Source organism: Octopus bimaculoides, chromosome 23, assembly GCF_046866305.1.
Source record: "Octopus bimaculoides isolate indiv1 chromosome 23, ASM4686630v1, whole genome shotgun sequence".
NCBI lineage: Eukaryota > Metazoa > Mollusca > Cephalopoda > Octopoda > Octopodidae > Octopus > Octopus bimaculoides.
In genome coordinates, this window is record NC_142950.1 from 6,040,288 (window position 1) to 6,055,287 (window position 15,000).

At 36.3% G+C, this 15,000-nt stretch overlaps 1 long non-coding RNA gene across 1 annotated transcript in view; it reads left to right on the plus strand.

Moving 5' to 3' along the window:
- Window positions 1-7,688, plus strand: part of LOC149131291 (uncharacterized) — a 46,210-nt gene extending 38,522 nt beyond the window's left edge. Inside the window, exon 2 of the long non-coding RNA XR_016238089.1 lies at window positions 6,488-7,688. This is a non-coding gene — a long non-coding RNA (uncharacterized LOC149131291). The remainder of the gene's footprint in view (window positions 1-6,487) is intronic.
- The last annotated feature ends 7,312 nt before the right edge of the window (window positions 7,689-15,000 follow it).

Sequence of the window (15,000 nt, forward strand, 5' to 3'; positions counted from 1 at the left end):
TAGAAGACACTTGCACAAAGTTCTGTAATGCAGAATTGAACCCGAAACCAGGTGACTGCAATGTGAGCTTCTTAGCCACAAAACCAAACCATATTTCCCTCAAACTTTATTTCAGTAGAATTTTTACTAATATTTTATTTTAATTTTATTACCTGTATTGCACATTTATTTATTCATTTATTTGACTGTTGTTTTTTCTTTTTTCTTTTTTCTTTTTTTCTTCCCTATTTCGCCTCTCGTTTTAGTTGCTAGGCAACTGCGCTAAACAAGCTGGCCATTTCTCAATATGGCGCTAACATTCCCTCTTTCATTATTACTTCTTTTTTTTTTTTACCATCATTTTTCGCTACAGGACCACGTCTATTTTTAGCAAGAATTTTCAATAATAATAATAATAATAATAATAATAATAATAACAATAACAATACTAATAATAATAATGATGATGCTGCTGCTGATGATGATGATGATAATTGAAGTAAAAGAAAGTGGAATGCACAAGTCTCAGTGTTTCTTTTCGCTCTAATTCCTTCCAATACAAGAATACGAATCAATCTCCTGCTTCCGTTCCTTCCTGGTTCCCTTCTCATCCTCTCTATCTTCTTCCTCTTCCTCTTTTCCTTACTCTCCTCTTTCCTCTCTCTCTCTCTCTCTCTCTCTCTGTCCTCTCACCCTTCTCTTCTTCGGCTCTCCTTTTACTTTGTCTCCTCATCTTCTTCCGGCATACTCTTCTCTCTCTCTCTCTCTCTCTCTCTCTCTCTCTCTCTCTATATATATATATATATATATATATATATATGTTAAATATATATATATTTTTTTTTTTTTATCAAAAAATTTGGTAAAAAATATAGTATCTGTTAACAATCTTAGCAAAAAACTCACAGTTGAGTTTTTGAATATATATCAACTTTAAATAGAGCTCAAAATTGATCCGTTGAAAATACTTTATTGCAACAACAATAACAATAATAATAACAAATAAATAGACCTATGTACATTTCGATAGAACATCCAGAATGATTAATACATATCATAAAATATTATAAAATATTATAAAATATAGGATACTCCATCTCCTCAGGGTCCCATTATTATTGTTATCATCACCATCATTATTATTAGCAATACACGTCCCCAAAAAAAAACAGAAACCATTCAAATCTAATTTTCATAGTTGACCCATGAAAATATACAAAACAGGATGAAAAAGTAATAGATGGCACACAACTTTCCACCCCAAATGTCCAATGAACGAGCAAACGGTAAATTTCCTCAAATCTAAACCTAAATTTCATTTACTGTTCAATTTAGAACGCTATAAAATCCGTTAGAGCAAAAATTATATATATATATATATATATATATATATATATATATATGTGTGTGTGTGTGTGTGTGTGTGTGTGTTACTATTTATCGATCTACCTGTCTGTTTGTCTCTCTATCTTTCTGTTTGTCTCTCTCTCCTCTGTGTTCCCTCTCCCCTCCATTCAATACACCCCTCTCTCCCTCTATTCACAATTTTCCTTACTCTCTTCCTTCCATTTCACCTCCCCCCTATCTCCTTAGTCTTTCTTTCTCCATCATCCCTCCATCTCCCCTTCCTCTCCATTTACCATTTTCTCCTCTCCCTCCCTCCATCTCCATCTCTCCTATTCTACTTCACCGCTTTCTCTCTCTCTCTCTCTCTCTCTCTCTCTCTCTCTCTCTCTCTCTCTCTCTCTCTTCCTCCCTCTTTTCTATACTGTACAACCTTGTTTCATTCTACCTCCTCCTCTTACTCTCCGCTCTTTCCGACTTCTCTTTTACCTCACTCTCATCTATTCTTACTTCGTCCTCATCTCTTTCCTCTGCCCACAGTCTCTATTCTCTAGCAACCTTCTCTGTCTTTCTCTCTTTGTTTCTTTCTTCCTTTCTCTCTCTCTCTCACACACACACACACACACACTCTCTCTCTCTCTCTCTCTCTTTGTTCCACTTTCTCTTTCAATACTATACACCATCAACCAACACAAATTGACACCCCCACCCCCACACAATCACACACATTTACACACACACACACACACACAAACACACACACAAACACAGACACACACACACACACACCGTACGCATACTCCGTACACCCATGTCCATCACCGTTCACTGCAATCAGTCGCTGACGTTTAATTCTTGTTGACGTTGTTATTGTTACTGCTGCTGCTGCTGTTGTTGTTGTTGTATATAAAAGAATCGTTAGAGCAACAATTTAAATACTTTTACTGTATTTTATTTCCATTTCTCGAGGTTTTGAGTTCAAATCCCACTGAAATCAATTCTGCCACAATTCTTTCTGAGGTCGATAAAATAAAAGAACCAGTCAGGTATTTGGAATATAATCATGCCGTACAAAGTGCATACCGGCATTTCTTCCGTCTTTATGTTTCGAGCTCAAATTCCGATAAGGTCGACTTCGCCTTTCATCATTTCGGGGTCGAAAACATAAATGCCAGTCAACTATTGTGGTAGATGTAATCGACTTGCCACACTATTCAAAAACTGATGGCGACGTCCAACTTTACATTCTGTGTTCCAATTCCGCCGAGGTCGACTTTGCCTTTCACCCTTTCGAGGTCGAAAAAATAACTATCAGTTGAACAGTCGGGTCCATGTAATCGAATTTCCCGCTCCCTCGAAATTGTTGACCTTGTGCCAAAATTTGAAATTATTATCTAATTATTAAAATATAATGGGATTTTTTTTTTAAACATCGAATGGCTATTCGGGTCCACTTGAGTAAAAAAGGAATCGAAGGGGTCCATTGACAACAAATGCCTGAGAAACGCTGGTATAGACGATAAAAAGCACTCCAGGTAGATTCTTGTTTCAGTTATTTGACTGTGGCCATGCTGGAGTACCTAGTGCTTATTCTATCGATATTTGTTACCGAACCGCTAGATTTCAAGGACGTAAACACACCAACACCGGTTGTCAAGCGGTGATAGGGGTACAAACACAGACACACACACACACACACACACACACACATATATATATATATATACAACAGGCTTCTTTTAGTTTCTGTTTTCCAAATCCGCTGACAAAGTTTTCATCGGCCCGAGGCTATAGTAGAAGACACTTGCCCAAGGTGCCACGCAGTGGGACTGAACCCGGAACCATGTGATTGGGAAGCAAGCTTCTTACCATACAGTCACTAGAATAAAGCATAATCAAGCGACACCTCCGCCACGCACATAAAACATAAAGTCGACCTCGGCTGGAAACGAACTCAGAACGTATTTAGTTACCGAAACTAAGCACCGCTACAACATTACACCCGCTTCACCAATTCTGCCACAGAAGCACTCTTCTGTCTGCAAGTAATTAATATATTAAAAGAGAGATACGTTAGCGAACTATAACGTTAGAACAATCAGCATGAATAATGGATACGGTCCTTCTTCGCGATGGTCCTGGAGGAACTGGACATTTTATTAGGACAACGGTTCCAATAGATTGGAATAGAATCACTGACCAATGGTGTGTTAATATGTAATGATTTGAGTTCCATGGTCATGATACTGCAATAACAGACTGGAACGGTTTCTCTCTGTGCCCAGGGAGTCTCATATACTTACAATATATGTGCGTACGTTTATACATTCGTATGTGTGTACGTGTATGTGAATACCTAAGTGTGCATGTCTATGTATGTATACATACATATATGTATACATATATATATATATATGTATGTATGTATGCATGTATATATATATATATATATATATATATATATATATGCATGTATCTATGTATATATGTAAATATATATATGTGTGTGTTTTATATATGTATATATATATGTATATATATATATATATACATATATATATATGTACGTATATATACATATATATATATGTATATATGTAGGTATATATATATATATATATATATATATATATATATATATATATATATATATATGTATGTATGTATGTATATGCATATATATATATGTTCATATGTGTGTGTGTATCAATTTATGAACATGTGTACATACATGCGTGTACGCGTGTGTGTCCATGTGAATATGTATGTATTTATATAGACATGCAAACATAGGTAAATATCTTCATACATGCAATAGATAGAAATTTGTGTGTGTATATATATTATTTTGCGTACGTGTGTGTGTGTGTGTGTGTAAGTGCGTGTGTGTGTGTATGTGCGTGTGTTGGTCCTGCACGCGTGTGTGTGTTTGATCTTTTAGTGGAAAAGGAAGGCAATGCCTATGGCACTTTCACACAACTTTCAACAACTGGTAAATATGCGAGAAAGAGGGGTATCTTCAAACCGGAGGCTTGACCTGAATGCTTACAACAGAGATGACAAACAAACAGAGAAACGAGACAGGCAACATAAAAAACATTCCCTTCATCAGTTGTCCCCTGTTTTATCTACTCTGCGTTTCGAAGGGAAGTATATCGATGTTGCACGCACAACGAAGGGCCAATATATAATATATATGTACACACCACAGTGTATCAGATCTGACACTTTTACGGTTCGTCTAACCACCACCTTTGAGTGCACTTTTTTTCCTAAAAAAAAAAAAAAAAAAAAAAAAGGGGAGGAAAGCTGACCCCCGAAAGCAAAGTAGATCTCAGCAAAACGTGAACTCAAAGTGCAGAAATTCATGCGCAACGAATACAAGAAGTTTTTTTCGCCGACGTTCTGACAATTCCGTCAGTTCACCTCCGCTATTTAACATGTATGCATATATATATACATTCATACATAAGCGTATAAAACCTCTTTTGGCTACATTCGCTGAAATTTATTCAGTAAAACTTTTTTTTATATGTAAACTTATTTCTATGCGAAAACTTTCCAGTAACGTCATTTTTCTCTCTCTTTTGTGCGTATGTGTAAAACTCACCTTCTGCAAACATACACTAATATTTTTTCAGTAAAACAGTTATATGCAAACATTTGTCATGTAAAATATATTTTTTGTATTTTTACTTCCATATTTATAGGTATATAATAGAAATATTTACCTAGTATGTTAAAATATAAAAACTTGTTTTATCCAAACAAATATTTATATACATAAAAATTTTGTGCATTTTCAACCCTTTATTATGACTTTCCTCATATGCACACACACATACACACCTGTTTGTATGTATATATGTATACATGGAGGTCAATATGTGTGTATATGTATATATATATATATATATATATATATATATATATAGATATATATATATAGATAGATAGATAGATAGATAGATAGATAGATAGATAGATAGATAGATAGATATGTATGTATATATATATGTATGTGTTTGTGCATATACATACAAATATATATGTTCCTCTATGCATATGTGTGTATGTATGTGCTTGAGTGTGTAAATGAGCATGGCTCAGTGGTTAGAGTGTTGGGCTCACAATCGTAAGAATATCAGTTCGATTCCCGGACCTGGCTGTGTGTTGTGTTCATGAGCAAGACACTTTATTTCACGTCGTTCCAGTTCACACATCTGTAGAAATGAGTTGCGACCTCACTGGTGCCAAGCTGTATCGGCCCCTTTGCCTTCCCCTTGGGTAGCATCGGTGGCGTGGAGAGAGGAAACTGGTGTGCATGGGCGACTGCTGGTCTTCCACGAACAACCTTGCCTGGATTTTAGCTTCGGGGGTGAACTTTCTAGGTGGGAATCCCATGGTCATTCGTGACCGAAGAGGATCTTTATTCTTCGCACACACACACACACACACACACACACACACACACACACACACACACACACAGCTAGTCGTAATGTGATACCATAAAGGAAAGATTCAAACGTCATAAAGTTTAACAAAGGCTGCTGGCACACCTACATTGCTAGAAATAAAAGTTAGAATAATCATAAAACTGTAGGAAGAGCACAGATGCATACACACGAGTCGGCATGGGGGGCGGTTGCCTCCTCTGTCATCATGTGTGTATGCATTTGCGCTTTTCCTACAGCATTAAGATTATTTTAACTCTTATTTCTAGCAATGTAGGTGCGCCGGCACCCTAAGTCACACTGAGTGATGATTGTGTGTGTGTGTGTGTGCATATATATATATGTATATATATAGTTGAAATTTAGAGAGAAAAAAAGATCTATTCTGTACCTATATAAACTTTAAGCAGTCCCCATGCCACTTAAAGTTTCGTAGGTTCCAGTGCTGAGCCTACGAAACTTTTAGCTGCATGGGGCCGAATCAATTTCTTTTTAATATTAATATATATAGTAAATAGATATTTATTTATATATTTATAAATATACATACAGGTTGCCGTAAAGTAATGTTGCAAATGTAAGAAGATAACTTAAACAGGGTAAACACAAAAAAAGTTACATTTCTTCATGGTCAAATACCTGTCTAGACTTCGGTTGAACTGTTTCTCTTGTTGATCAAAGTCATAATTTGATTTTCTCTCTTTCAGATAACTCATGGACGAACAAGACTTCAAAAACGGTCATTTTCGGCATTGCATGCTGTAGGAACTTCATGCAAGCAACTATGCAGCAATTGCAACGAAAAACATATGCAGTGTTTATCCTGACGGAGTAGATGTTGAGAAATGTCAGAGATGGTTTTCAAAATTTAAGAAAAGCTGACCGTTCTGACGGACATCGATTAGGACGACGTCTTGTTCTAGATGATGACACACCGAAGCTGCATTTGAAAAGTATTTACGTCAAAGCATCAAAGAATTATCTGAGAGACTTAATATGCCTTGGTCCACCATACAGGGACATCTTAGGAAATTTGGAAAGGTGCATGGGGAAAGGATTTGGGTGTCACATGCACTGACAGCTATGCTTTGTGTTCAACAATTTGCAACAGTTTGCTGATCAGGAGTAAAATAGCATCTTTGCTTGATCGATTTGTTTCCGGAAAGAAGGAATGGATTGTTTTCGTAACCAATAAACTTGAGGAAAATTGGCTTTCAAAGAATGATACTCCAGTTCCAACACCCAAACCAGCATTACACCAAAAGAAAGCAGTACTCTGTATTTGGTGGAACAATAGAGGTATAGTTCACTGTGAACTATTGGAACAAGGGAAAAATGCTACCACAGAACTTTACTATCAACAGCTTAGCCGTCTAATTGAAGCTTTGCGTAAAAAGCATCCTACTCTGCCGAACAGAAAAGGAGCCATTTTGCAACCCGATAATGTTACAACGACATTCTGTCAAACAAACCCGAGAACAAAGTGAAGTCTTTGAGCTGGGAAGTTTTGGCGGCGGCGGCGGCGGCGGCGGCGGCGGTGATGATATTCTTATTCTTATATATAGGTATACGTACACATTTTTATGATGCTGTCGTTTATTTATAGCTCCAAAATAATATATTATAAATATTATTACAAATACCCTACACTGGAATCCGAATAGAAGAAATATTTATTTTAAAAAATCCACAAACTTTACTCTCCCCAAAGCACAAAGGTTGAGTTTTTCTAAAGAGTAAATAACCAAATGACATCAATGACAATTATCTCCTTGTCAGATATGTGATGACCAACTAACCCTTCCCCCTACCCACATCCTCTTGAAGCCTACAACACATGACAAACGAATTTCTATACTGAAACACTTTAACCTAAAGTGGACACATCTAAATAAACATACTTAATTACGAGGTTTTACATGCTTGACTGAACTCTGAACAATATCTTTCACTTTTCCAAAGCAAACAGGTTAAATCTAAATAGTGTTCAAATATAACAACAACAAGTAAAGAAATCTGCTAACCAACTAATCTTTCCATCCATTTTCATTCTTTTGTGAATCCTAAAACGTAAGATAACGAAATTTGTAGACAAAAAACTCCATGACCTAAAGCTGACACACCCAAATAAACACACCTAATTACAAATTATTAGGTGGACTGACCTCTCAACAATAACTTCCATCTTCCCAAAACAAACAGGTTAAATCTCTCATTAGTGTTCAAATAACATCAACAACTAAACCTTGTTACATATCCACTGGCCAACTAACTTTTGTGAGCCCTCAAAACTAACAACCCCAAAACCGGAAAATGACATACCAAAATAGGCACACTTCATTAAGTTTTACATGCATCGCTGAACTTTGAACAATAGCACAACTCCAAATTTAATCAATAAAAGCCTTTTATAACATCTTCCACTCAGAACTTACCCTACAAACGAATTATCATTCAACAAATGCCCCTTTACGCCCTGAAAAATAATCAGAGACTATATAAAATCAAGATGAACTCAGATGTATCACAACACGATGAAAGCTAACAAGCAGAGACTTCGAAGTCACTGTCAACACTATTCTTGTAAGGGCAGAGCCCATCACTCTCTGCAGATTGGAACACACACGATCTCTTCCAGGATATATATATATATATATACATATATATATATAGCTGTTTAATAATATATCATGATATTTTATTCTCCGATTTGAAGCGATTTCTTTACAAATATATATATATATATATATATATATATATATATATATATATATATATATATATATATATATATATATATATATATATATATATATATACATATATACACACACACGCACACACACATATAAAATAACGAAGGTGGCTAGACGCAATATAATACCAAAAAGGAAAGTTTCAATTGTTACCAAGAGCGGCTGAGAGTGCGGGGTAGCACCTACATTGGTAGAAACAAGAGTCAAAGGCCCTTATAACTTTATAGCTGCAAAAAAGCACAGGTCTGTATACTGATATATATATATATATATATATATATATATATATATATATAAGAATTTAAGGATTGGAGAAAACGCATGTTATAATTGCATACTTTATTCCTACATATGTTTCAAAGGATTACAACCTGTGTGATCCATAGGGATCTTTGATATTAAAATTGTAACCTTCTCATCAGAAGGTTACAATTTTAATATCAAAGATCCCTATGGATCACACAGGTTGTAATCCTTTGAAACATATGTAGGAATAAAGTATGCAATTATAACATGCGTTTTCTCCAATCCTTAAATTCTTAAATATACTCAAATACCCAAAATTTCAAGGAGTTCCTGCCTTAAAAACAGGAGCTAACCACAGTTATTTTGTGTTCTTTGCTACATTGGTTTCTATTAACCCATTTATTCTATCAGAAGAATTTTTATTCATTAAGATAGAAGAAATACACATAATTATATATATATATATATATATATATATATATATATATATATATATATATAGAGAGAGAGAGAGAGAGAGAGAGAGAGAGAGAGAGAGAGTGAGAGGAAGAGAAAAATTGATTCAGTACATGACAGGTGCCTTATTTATCGAACCCCCGAATAAATGAAATTCGTAAGTGCGTGGTCTTGTGGTTAAGATGTTGTTCCCCGTGATCGGAAAATTGTGGTTTCGATTCCCGGATCAGACACGTCGGTGCGTTGTGTTGTTGAGCGAAACACTTCCTTTCACATTGCTCCAGTCCAGTCAGCTGTAAATGTGCAACCCTGCGACTGACTGACAGTGTTCCGTTCGGTGGGGAGGGAATTTAAGCCACGGGAACCGGGCTTGTGTTCATCAACATCTGGACATTATCGTTTCGAGTGCTAGGATTCGAAAATGAAATGTCCGGAGGTTGATGGTGTGGATGTTGATGCTGATGACGATGATGGATGATGATGATGATGATGATGTTGATGGATGATGATGATGATGTTGATGGATGATGATGATGATGGTGGTGGTGGTGGTGTTGATGATGATGATGATGACGATGATGTTGATAATGAAGATGGTGGTGATGTTGATGATGACGATGATAATGATGATGACGATGATGATATTGATGAAGAAGGTGGTGATGGTGTCATTGATGATAATGATGATGATGATGATGACGACGACGACCATGGAGATGACGATGATGATGATGATGGTGATGTTAATGGTGATAATGATGACGACGACGACGTTGACAACAATGATGATGATGATGAATGCCCGAATAAGTGAACGAATAATACGCGGTACAAATTCGAACTCAGTACGTTAAGAGCCGCAAACGATCACCGCAAAGCAATCTACAAACCGATTCCGATGCTCTAATAACTCTTCTTTAATCATCAGAACCAACTTTTATCCTGCAAGAACAAGAAAACCATTTTATTTTAATTTATTCTGGTTAGTCTTTTGATCATCAAAGAGAAAGAAAAGAAAAAAAAAACAAATCCTTGGAAAGTTGAGGAAGGAAGGAAACACAACAAACCAAAAATCTGATTCCTCTTTCTATAATTCAAATATAATAAGCTTAGTTTACGGTTTTGGTTTGTTCTTCTAAAAATCGTATTGGTAAGTTCCTGACATCCACTTGCCTTTTACTACAAGACTTATACCGCATCAGCACGAAGAGAGCGGGCAACAGAAATAATAATAGTAAAAAGAATATATATATATGTATATATATATATACATACATATATATAGGCATGCGTATGTATGTATATATACATATATACCTGTGTGTGTATATATATATATATATATATATATATATATATACACACACACATATATATATGTACATATATATATATATATATATACATATATATATATATATATATATATATATATATATATATATATACACATATATATATATATATATATATATATATATATATATATATATATATATATATATATATATAAATATATATAAAATTATATAAATATATATATATATATATGCATAGATATATATGCATATATATATATGTATATATATATGCATAGATGTATATATATATATATATATGGACATACATCTATACACGTATATAGAAGTGAATGTTGGTTGGGTAGCGAGTGGGTTTGTTGAATTTAATGATCTTAGTTGTGATTGGTTGGAGACAATCAACAACAACAATATATGAAACAAGTTTAATTAAAGATTTCTACTTCGTTTGAAGTTTATGTATCTATGTATGTATATCTTTTATTTTTTACTTGTTCCGGTCATTAGCCTGCGGTCATGCTCCGGCACCGCCTTGAAGAATTTTTAGTCGAATGAATCGACCCCCGTAGCTATTCTTTTTTTAAAGAAGCCTATCGATGTCTTTTTTTAAAGAAGCCTATCGATGTCTTTTTTCGAACCGCTAATGTTACAGGGACATAAATGCACCAACACTGGCTGTTATACGGTGGTGGGACACACACACACACACACACGCACATACACACATCTTTCTCTCTCTCACTCACTCTCTCTCTCTGTCCTCCCTCTCTCTCTCTTTCTCTCTCCCTCTCTGTATATATATATATATGGTTATCCTTGTGTAGGAGCACGGCTTCTATCCCATACTCGCTGGCATCTGTAGCCAGCATTATCTCTAACTGTGGGTCGAAATGCGTAAGATACAAGTCTGAAGTTAACACATCTTTTAACTCGTTAAATTCTTTCTAACATTTCTCTGTCCAAACCCATTTGTTATTTTTTCATTTAGTAATTCATTAAGTGGTGCCTTTACCTTATGTATATTTAGGATATACACTTGGTAATAATTTACCAAGCCTAGGAAATCTTGTAGCATTGTCAAGTTCGTCGGGGGGTGGCATATTTCGTATTGCCGTCGCCCTTGATGGGTCCGGTCTGCGTCCACTTTCGTCGATTACTTGACCTTGGTATTTTATTTTTTTTCCATCAAAAATTCGCATTTTTCTTCTGTCAGTTTTAGACTGTATTCACTTATTCTCGCGAATACTTTCTTTATGTGTTCGGCGTGTCGGACTCGAGACTCTCTCTTTATCAAAATGTCATCGAGGTATGCGATGGCGAAGTCGCAATCACTTAACATCGCATCCATTATTTGTTGGAATATGGCGGGTGCCACTTTTATTCCAAACGGCAGTCGTTTGAACTTGTACAATCCACGGTGCGTGTTGATTGTTAGTAGATGTGTGCAATCTTTCTTTAACTGAATTTGAAGGTACGCCTCTAAGAGGTCTAACTTTGAGAAAATTTTCCTTTCATTTAGTTTAGCAAATACTTCTTCTAGGCTTGGTAGTGGGTAATTGTGTGTGAGTAAATGGTCGTTTAATCCGGTTGAGAAGTCTGTGCACTCTCTTAGCTTATTGTTATTTTTTGCTCATAGACCGCCGGTGCTGCCCAGTCTACATGGTCAATCTTTTCACTTGTATTCAGGCTTTCCAACCGTTCTCGTTCTTCATTATTCTGGTCTACCACCGCAAACGGCACATTCCGTTTGGGCCTGAAAATAGGTGTTGAATGAACTTTCTTTGATAGCAATCCTTGCTTTTGTTTTTGTGCCCATCCCACTCAAAAGGTCCCTGAATTTTGTTTCAGTAGCCCATCCCACTCAAAAGGTCCCTGAATAAGGTTCGTTTAAGGATGATGAATGAAAAACTCATATTTCCAGAGGTGAAAAAGAGGAATTCCTCACAACACATGGCTATGATGCTACCCCGCTATTTCTGCTCGTGAACAGAGATGCACATATCATCAGCCACTAAGGGACATGCTCAACTAGATACGGTCAAACAACTGACAAGCAAGTCTGTGGTATTGAGCAGAATATTTGCTGTAGCCCATCTTTTATACCAAGACAAAACAATGTACATGATAACACTTCCAATCAGTTAAGATCAAAAGCCATGGGACCCACTGCCTGATACTGCTATTATAACTGCGTCTTTTTTTTTTTTTTCACCCTTGTCCAGAATGATAATATCTGGTCGCCTAGCATGAATTTCTCAATCAGTTTGTACATTAAAGTCCTATAAAACATTACACTGGCCATTCCCTATTACACTTTCTGGTTGATGTTCGTACCATTTTCTTTCCTAGTAGTAGTAGTAGTAGTAGTAGTAGTAGTAGTAGTAGTAGTAGTAGCAGCAGCAGCAGCAGTAGTAGTAGTAGTAGTAGTAGTAGTAGTAGTAGTAGCAGCAGTATTGTTGTTATTACTATCTTTATCGTTGTCGTTGTCATAAATATTGTAAGAAAGAAGACAGAAATAATGTACTACAACAGCAACAAACAACACAAAGCACGAAATCAACCATGACAACAACAATAACATTAACAACAGCGACATTGGCAACAACAACAACAGTAGGCGACATAAATAAGAATAACAACAGCAATAACAACATCGATATTAAATATGAATTCTACTTTGGTAAAAGTATTTAAGTAGAGTTTTAGGATTAAACAGACTTTAAATTATTGGTAGACTTTCTGAAATCTAGAAATTATTTATTATCGATTTAGAAATATTGAAAATTGAAGTGAAGCTGTTTATACGAAGACCAGGTCATTCGGTTCTTTCCTCTCTTCATCCTCATTATTACCGTTGGTGTCGTTGTCGTTGTTGGTGGTGGTGTGGTGGTGGTGGTGGTGGTAGTGTGGCGAGCCGGCACAATCGTTAGCATGCCGGGCAAAAATGCTTAGCGGCATTTCGGCCGTCTTTCAACGTCCTGGGTTCAAATTCCACCGAGGTCGACTTTGCCCTTCATCCTTTCAGCGTTGACAGAAACAAAACAAAAAAAAAGACCACTTGAACACTACTGGGGTCGATGTAATCGTCTTACCCCCTCCCCGAACTTGCTGGCCTTGTACCAAGATTTAAAACCATTATCGTTATGGTTGTTAAGGTGGCGAGCTGGCAGAATCGTTAGCACGCAGGGCGAAATGCTTAGTGATATTTCGTCTGCCGTCTGAGTTCAAATTCAGCCGAGGTTTATAGTCATGATTTTTTTTTTTTTTTTTTTTTTCTGTTAAGAGTGAAAGTTTGTTGGCTTAGTGGTTAGGGTGTTGGACTCATGGTCGTAAGAGAGAGCGATGATTTGTATTCTTGAGCAAAACACTTCCTTTCTCGTTGCTCTGGTCAACTCAAATAGCAAAAATGAATATCCTGCAACAAACTGGTGTCCCGTCCAGTGGGGGGCGGGGGAGTATGTACGTCACAAAAACTAAAAAACTGGCCCTCATGAGTCTATATAACTCGCGAAGGACCTTTATCCTTTTCTGAGTGGAGGCGTGCGAGCTAGTGTTTAGGGTATTAGACTCATGGGAGGAATATATGCGTCACGGAAACCGGGGGTGACTCGCGAAGGCGCTTTATCCTTTGACATAGTTATTGTTGACGACGACTGTAATTTTCATGGTGTTGATAACGATGATGATGATGATGATGATGATAGTTATCATCATCATCATCATCATCATCTTTTACTCTCTCTCTCTCTCTCCTCCCCTGCCCATCTCTCTCCTTTCACTTCCTTCTCTCCTTTCATTTCCTTCTCTCCTTTCTGTCTCCCTTCTCTCTCCCCCTCTCACTATATGTATATATATATATATATATATATATATATATATATATATATGCCCCCCTCTCTCTATACGTTTGCCCCTTTTCTCTCTATATATATGTCTGTCGCTCCTCCCTCTCTCTCTCTCTCTCTCTCTATCTCTCTTTTCCTCTCTCCCTCTTCCCTTCCCTCAACAATGGCCAACATTATTTTGTATTCAACCATAAATCATCGATATGAACCGTCTCACCATTTCTCGATAATTTACCTTTCTGATTTGATATTCACCTATTACCTCCCACCCTCCCACCTCTCTCCTTCCATTAACCACCCTCCTCCTCTCCCCATCATCCTCTCTCTGCCTATCCGTCAACCTCCCTCTCTCTCTCTCTTCCCTTCTTTCACTGTTACTTTAGCTCTTCCTCTCCCTCCTCCTTCTCAATAAGGTGAGGTCAAGTTAATCAGTCGATTATCGATCTCTTACATTGATCACACCTTCTATCAATTTTAACTTTTCTTCTTGTTTTTATTTATTTGTTTATTTGTGGTTTGGTTCGAGGTTTCCAGAATAAATTTGACAACTTTCCATTATTTCCCATAAAAGGTAATTATCAAGATGGATGGACGTGTG